General features: G+C 41.6%; 1 protein-coding gene across 6 annotated transcripts in view; it reads right to left on the reverse strand.

The window, feature by feature from the left end:
* LOC128687229 (RNA polymerase II-associated protein 1) overlaps window positions 1–3,910 on the reverse strand; it is a 212,166-nt gene extending 208,256 nt beyond the window's left edge. Inside the window, exon 1 of one of the 6 annotated variants that reach the window (XM_070098490.1) lies at window positions 3,892–3,910. The gene's annotated coding sequence lies outside the window, so the exon portion shown is untranslated. The other 5 variants (XM_070098491.1, XM_070098486.1, XM_070098487.1 and 2 more) reach the window with 5 other exon arrangements.
* Between the last annotated feature and the right edge of the window lie 3,792 nt (window positions 3,911–7,702).

Raw genomic sequence — 7,702 nt, forward strand, 5'->3', positions numbered from 1 at the left:
CAGGGACACAGAGCATACATAAACCTAACATAAAGCATACATAAACCTAACATAAAGGTAATGTAAGGAGCAGTAAATTGAACCAGTCAAGAACATAAAGGAGGAACACTGCAGCAGGCCTGTCGGCTCATTCTAGACAAGTCCTTAACAATCCATCCCACTAATAGGATATTTGCCCAATACAGGAGTTTACATGATTCCATTCAGAGAAATGGAATGGATAGGGCTTAAACCCATGCAAGTGAATGCTAAAACTCAGAGGTCATGGGTTCAAGCCACCACTCTGATTCTGATGTGTATGCAATCGTTTTATGACTTCATGAGCCCTTTCAGAGGGCTCTTACCCCATTCAGGGCAAGAGCACAAAACCTAGGAACATCTCAACAAACACATCTATACATGCAGATGTGACAACCTAAACAATGTGTTCCAGTCAGCCAAACTTCTAGTTATTTCACTGTATTCTTTCTATTCTATTTCACTTACCCAAAAAGTGATCAGAAATCGTTAATTTGGCAAATTTCACAAAAAAATAAAAAAAAACTGCCAATTTATAAACAGAGTCCAGAATAAATAATGTAGACATTCCTTTCACTAAGAAAACATTACCTCTGCTCACTGGTTATGTCCCCAGTCCTCCACTATATTATACAGTAGACCCCCAATATCCACTGATTCGCTATCTGTGGTTTCAGATACCCATGGTTTACTGTGACTCAAAAATACGTCTTAATTTTGCACAATAATGGCCCCAAAGTGAAAAAGTAGAGAAGTTACCAGTTCTTGAATGCCCATGAGAAGCCATGAAAAAGTGATAATTCTCCACTTATTGAGCATAATTTATCACTTAAACTATAGGAGGTATGTATAGGACTTACATACAGGGTCTGCTACTATCTGTGGTTTCAGTATCCATGGCAGGCTCTTGGAATGTATAAATAATGTCAGTGCATTCCTATATGTGTCTTAGACTGACCAATTGGATGCATATTGGACAGGTAATGTAATCTGTATACAGGTCCTGATTGACTTTACGTCGGAGAACCTCGATGACTTTTTTGGTAGGTACTTTTGTGAAGAGGGAAGTCACATCCAAACTGCTTAGTTTCTTGTTACGGATGGAGAGGTTACGGATGCGGTTGAGAAGGTTGCCTGAGTGTTTAAGATGAGTGGGGCTGATGGTCCCAAGAAGGCAGGAAAGATGTTTGGCAAGAACTCCAGCTAGTTTGTGTGGAGCACTGCCTATTCCTGACGTGATTGGTCTGAGAGGAATATTGTGTTTATGGGTCTTGGGTAAACCATTTCAGTTTACACTAGAAGAAGAGTCCAACGACAAGCTACCTTTCCTCAACGTCCTCATTCACAAAGTAGACAACAACCTAAGATTTCAAGTTTATCGGAAACCCACCAATAAAAATGATCTCACACACTTCTATTCCAGTCAAGATACCAAGACCAAAAGAGGCATCATCATCGGGTTTTTCCTAAGAGCATACTGAATTTGCAGTCCTGAGTTTCTTGACGAGGAATGTACATATATTCACCAAACATTCACTGAGTTACATTTTCCTTCTTTTTTCATCAAAGACTGCAAGAAAAGAGCTCTTCAGATCATTAATTCTCCACGCATCAACACAACTCCCAACAAAGTTATAATTCTTCCCAACAGCCAGGTTGCACTGAACGTCTCAGAAGTACTTTCACAAGCTAACACCAGAGTCGCCATCGCTTCTAGCACTTCAGTAAAGGTGGTCTGGTGGCTAAAACTCCCGCTTCACACACGGAGGGCCCGGGTTCGATTCCCGGCGGGTGGAAATTCTGACACGTTTCCTTACACCTATTGTCCTGTTCACCTAGCAGCAAATAGGTACCTGGGTGTTAGTCGACTGGTGTGGGTCGCATCCTGGGGGACAAGATTAAGGACCCCAATGGAAATAAGTTAGACAGTCCTCGATGACGCACTGACTTTCTTGGGTTATCCTGGGTGGCTAACCCTCCGGGGTTAAAAATCCGAACGAAATCTTATCTTATCTTATCTTATCTTATCTAACCAGGACACAATCCAAGCACCACGAACCAGTCAATGCAGGAGTTTACACTATACCCTGTGGAGGCTGTGACAAGATTTACGTAGGTGAAACAGCAAGAAACCTCAATACCCGCCTCAATGAACATATTTACGCATGTAGGAACGATAACTTGAACAACGCCTGTGTACAACACCGAAATTCCACCAATCATCTCATGAAATTCAGAGACGCACAATTAGTGATCAAAGAAACTAATTTCCGCAGACGCAAGTGCCTCGAGTCAGCACTGATCGCTGTTTCAAATACAATTAAACAAAACAACGGCAGCTTCACCATCTCCGAAGTCTTAGCAAGAATCCTCCTGAAAACAGTAAACCCTGCCATCACATAGTCTCTCCTGTTATACTACACAAAGCACATTACGGAGAGTGTACACTGAAACAAGCTGCCTCTTTCCAGTCTATATTTGTCCAACCTATTTTTATGTTACCCAAGTAATAGCTCCCGCTTCACACACGGAGGGCCCGGGTTCGATTCCCGGCGGGTGGAAACATTCGACACGCTTCCTTACACCTGTTGTCCTGTTCACCTAGCAGCAAATAGGTACCTGGGTGTTAGTCGACTGGTGTGGGTCGCATCCTGGGGGACAAGATTAAGGACCCCAATGGAAATAAGTTAGACAGTCCTCGATGACGCACTGACTTTCTTGGGTTATCCTGGGTGGCTAACCCTCCGGGGTTAAAAATCCGAACGAAATCTTACCTTATCTCTTATTACTTTTGTCACTACTACTACTACTACTACCACTATTGAACATCGAAATGTTACCTCACAAGTATTGCACCTCACTCTGAGCCTTTATATACCCTCTGTGTCCATGCATTGTTTGTAATGGCTTGATAAAGCTCCTGGAGAGCGAAACGTTGCCACAATAAATGTCACATTAGTTGCACTTGTGTCTTTTTACTTTACATATTGTCGGTAATTCTACCAACTTTATTACAAGGTGTAAGATAACTAACACCCAGGTACCTACTTACTGCTAGGTGAGACAGCAGGTGTAAGATAGGTAACACCCAGGTACCTACTTACTGCTAGGTGAGACAGCAGGTGTAAGATAGGTAACACCCAGGTACCTACTTACTGCTAGGTGAGACAGCAGGTGTAAGATAACTAACACCCAGGTACCTACTTACTGCTAGGTGAGACAGCAGGTGTAAGATAGCTAACACCCAGGTACCTATTTACTGCTAGGTGAGACAGCAGGTGTAAGATAGCTAACACCCAGGTACCTATTTACTGCTAGGTGAGACAGCAGGTGTAAGGTAACTAACACCCAGGTACCTACTTACTGCTAGGTGAGACAGCAGGTGTAAGGTAACATGCCCAAGGTGTCAATGGTTAACCTCGGCTACATTAGGTCACCTGGAGGTAGGTACTCACCTCACCTCACTATACTCATGTAACAACTCTCAACAATTACCGTAAAATGGACGAGTCGCTCTGCGTCCTCTTTGTTGTGTTTATAAGGGCCACTGACAACACGCGCCGTACCGAACCCAACCTCTCGATACTACCACCAAAAACTGTTGCCAATTAGATCCGGTGGACGCCCTTGCCCAGCCCCAGCAGAGAGGGACGCCCACACTTCCACCTGAGTACAGTAACCTGCTTCTCACCAAAGACCGATAAAGAATTATCCGGAGAGCGGAAAAAATTGAGCTGGCTAAAGGTAAGCCGATGTACAGGTGCCCCTCCTGTAGAGTGCCCGGCGGGCAAAGTAGATGAAGACAAGCGTCCCAGTGAGAACGGTGGAAATTTGTCACTGATGCTCAGGCGAGAGAGAGAGAGACGTCCTCACCCAACGAAGGCTGGCGCAGAAGTCTCTTTAAATACTCTCAAGTTTTCACAAACAGCAAATTCTTGTTGTTGTGGTTTATAGGGCTACTTACAGTGTATGTTGTAACGAACCCGGCCTCAGGTGTCCGGAAAAAAATGGTGGTACGTATTATAAGTTCCCAATTAGCTAGAGAAAGTTCTCTCCGACCCTTGGAGTTAATGCAAAATGAAGCTTTCAGGATTATTCTTGGGTGTCCCAGATCTACAAAAGTTCTTAACATGAGGAAGGAGCTTGGTATTTCTAGTATCAGTGATAGGATTGTTGAGATTAACACTGTACTCGGTATTAGAATGTTGAGAAACGAACCAGACATTGTCACAATGAATCTTACCAAGTGTCTAGAGGTAAATACACACAGATCTAAATGGATTGTGAAAACGTGCAATTGCATTAAGTTTTATAACCTGCATGAACTGTATCACTGTAGGCAACAAGAGCATTTCACCCCTCCGTGGAAGATGTGTTCATTTAATATCACATACCTGCAAGTCCCTCCCAAGAAGCTCATTGCTAGTAATCCCTTCCTTAAATCTCTTGTTAGAGCAACTGCTCAAGAAGAAATTTCTCACCTAGCTGGTAGTAATAAGTTATCACAAGTTATATACACTGATGGATCTAAACAGGAGTCTTCTGGCAGGGCTGCATCTGCTCTTGTTGCCACCTCCCTAGTTAAGAACGATAATAAATTTGTTGAGTTAGGCATAAGAATTAACAACTGGGCGTCTACACTGCAAACTGAATTGTTTGCAATCCTAATGGCGCTAAAGCTAACCTATGACACTGAGCTTGACTCTATCATCATTACTGATTCTATGTCATCATTGAAGGCTCTTGACTCATATAATGACTCCAACAACATGCTCATTGGAGAAGCCAGGTATAGATACTCAAAAATTAGGGACAAAGGAATTAATGTACAATTGCTATGGATCCCATCACACATTGGATTACTCCTTCATGATAAAGTTGATATGTTAGCCAAGAAGACTACCCAGAAGGAGAATGTAGAATATAACTTTGGTATAACTGTGTCTAGCATTAGGAATAATATTAGGAGAGAAGTAAATAATGAAAATGATTGTTATAGGAATGCAGTTAGAAGCCTGAGTAGATCTATAACCCACTATGATAACATGAACGTAGATAAATATATTTATGGAGCAACGTGCAATGTGAACAGACTGACTGATGTTGTAGTGGCCAGGCTTAGGCTTGGTTACAAGTACTTCTGGCAGTTTGGGAGACACACAGATGATGATCAAACTAAATGTAAATTATGTGATCAGGCATATGGTCACTCTCTTGAACACTATGTGCTTAATTGTCCATTTATTGAGGAATACAGAGACAGACAGTATAATAACCTATGTGACATGTCAAGATATCTTATTAATGAAAATAAGATACCAGATATACTAAGCAAATTTCCTAAAATTGCTTGTAACAGGTAAGTGAACTATAGAGGGTCGGGTCCTATCCAACACGGAAAGTATGAGTCTCTATGCTGATAGTTGGTTTAGGGAGAAATAGAGTAGGAGGGAGGGGGGTTCCTGGGAGGGAATTTTTGGAGGGGGGTTCCATAGAACCTCCTGTATAGAGTCAGAAAACTTAAGCGGGAGAATAACGACACAATACACCAATGCTTCACACGGGATGGGAAAATTCTTGTTAGGAAAACAAATGTAGGTCAACTGTACACAATCACGAACGAGAATGATCTATCACGATTTCTCAGGGATACTAATCTTACAGAGAATAACTAAACAATGTCCAACTTAAAAGCCTACGTAGTGTAGTGTATGTTTTGCTCCATTATTGTTCAAATTTCATTGTGCAATCTCTTAGTAATTAAATAATCAACTACCTCATTTTGTGATTTTACTAGTAAGCATAAGTCACCTTATGTGATTTTGTTATTTACTATTGTTCACTTAAACATTAGCTGAATTGATACTTTCTCTGTCCATATTACTACCTCATATTTTTTTAAATACTATCAATTGATATTACTTACTAAAATTAATAATTATCATTTTTACTAAAATTTCAATTTACTCTTAACATTTTTGACATTTAATAACCATTACTTGTCTAATTACCTTTACCTGTTTTATACCACATTTACTATCTTAGAGTACTCTTAAACATTGACAAAACCTACTTCATTCAGTTTGGTAGCAGAGCTACAGATGTACCTCTTAACATAACGATAAACGGATCACCTATCACAAAGCTAACAGAGGGAAAATTATTAGGAATCCACCTTGATAATAGACTCAAATTCCATACACATATACAACAAATTTCTAAGAAAATTTCCAAGACTGTAGGCATACTATCGAAGATACGGTACTATGTTCCACAGTCAGCCCTCCTGGCCCTATATCACTCTCTTATTTACCCCTATCTCACCTATGGAATTTGTGCATGGGGCTCAACAACAATTAACCATCTCAGACCACTAATTACCCAACAAAAGGCTGCAGTTAGAATGATAACAAATTCTCACTACAGGCAGCACACTCCACCAATATTCAATACACTAAACCTACTCACCATACAAAACATCCATACTTATTACTGCACCTATTACATACATAGAACACTTAACTCTGATATTAACCCTCCCCTCAAACATCTCCTTGCCAACCTCAACAGAACACATGACCATAACACAAGGCACAGATCACTCTTTGATGTTCCTCGTGTCCATCTCACACTTTGCAAAAACTCAATGCAGTGGGCTGCAGAAAACAATATGAAGTTCAACGATGAGAAATTTCAATTACTCAGATATGGTAAACATGAGGAAATTAAATCTTCATCAGAGTACAAAACAAATTCTGGCCACAAAATAGAGCGAAACACCAACGTCAAAGACCTGGGAGTGATCATGTCGGAGGATCTCACCTTCAAGGACCATAACATTGTATCAATCGCATCTGCTAGAAAAATGACAGGATGGATAATGAGAACCTTCAAAACTAGGGAGGCCAAGCCCATGATGACACTCTTCAGGTCACTTGTTCTATCTAGGCTGGAATATTGCTGCACACTAACAGCACCTTTCAAGGCAGGTGAAATTGCCGACCTAGAAAATGTACAGAGAACTTTCACGGCGCGCATAACGGAGATAAAACACCTCAATTATTGGGAGCGCTTGAGGTTCCTAAACCTGTATTCCCTGGAACGCAGGAGGGAGAGATACATGATTATATACACCTGGAAAATCCTAGAGGGACTAGTACCGAACTTGCACACGAAAATCACCCACTACGAAAGCAAAAGACTTGGCAGACGATGCACCATCCCCCCAATGAAAAGCAGGGGTGTCACTAGCACGTTAAGAGACCATACAATAAGTGTCAGGGGCCCGAGACTGTTCAACTGCCTCCCAGCACACATAAGGGGGATTACCAACAGACCCCTGGCAGTCTTCAAGCTGGCACTGGACAAGCACCTAAAGTCAGTTCCGGATCAGCCGGGCTGTGGCTCGTATGTTGGTTTGCGTGCAGCCAGCAGCAACAGCCTGGTTGATCAGGCTCTGATCCACCAGGAGGCCTGGTCACAGACCGGGCCGCGGGGGCGTTGACCCCCGGAACTCTCTCCAGGTAAACTCCAAGTAAACATAAAAGGCCCTAAAATCTGGAATTCATTACCTGTAAATATAAAAGAAACACTACCTGTTTATAAATTCAAGTCTCTTCTCAAAGATCACTTACTCACCCAAAACCAAATAAATACTGAATAACTGAACCTTATAAATTGTATA

Source organism: Cherax quadricarinatus, chromosome 62, assembly GCF_038502225.1.
Source record: "Cherax quadricarinatus isolate ZL_2023a chromosome 62, ASM3850222v1, whole genome shotgun sequence".
NCBI lineage: Eukaryota > Metazoa > Arthropoda > Malacostraca > Decapoda > Parastacidae > Cherax > Cherax quadricarinatus.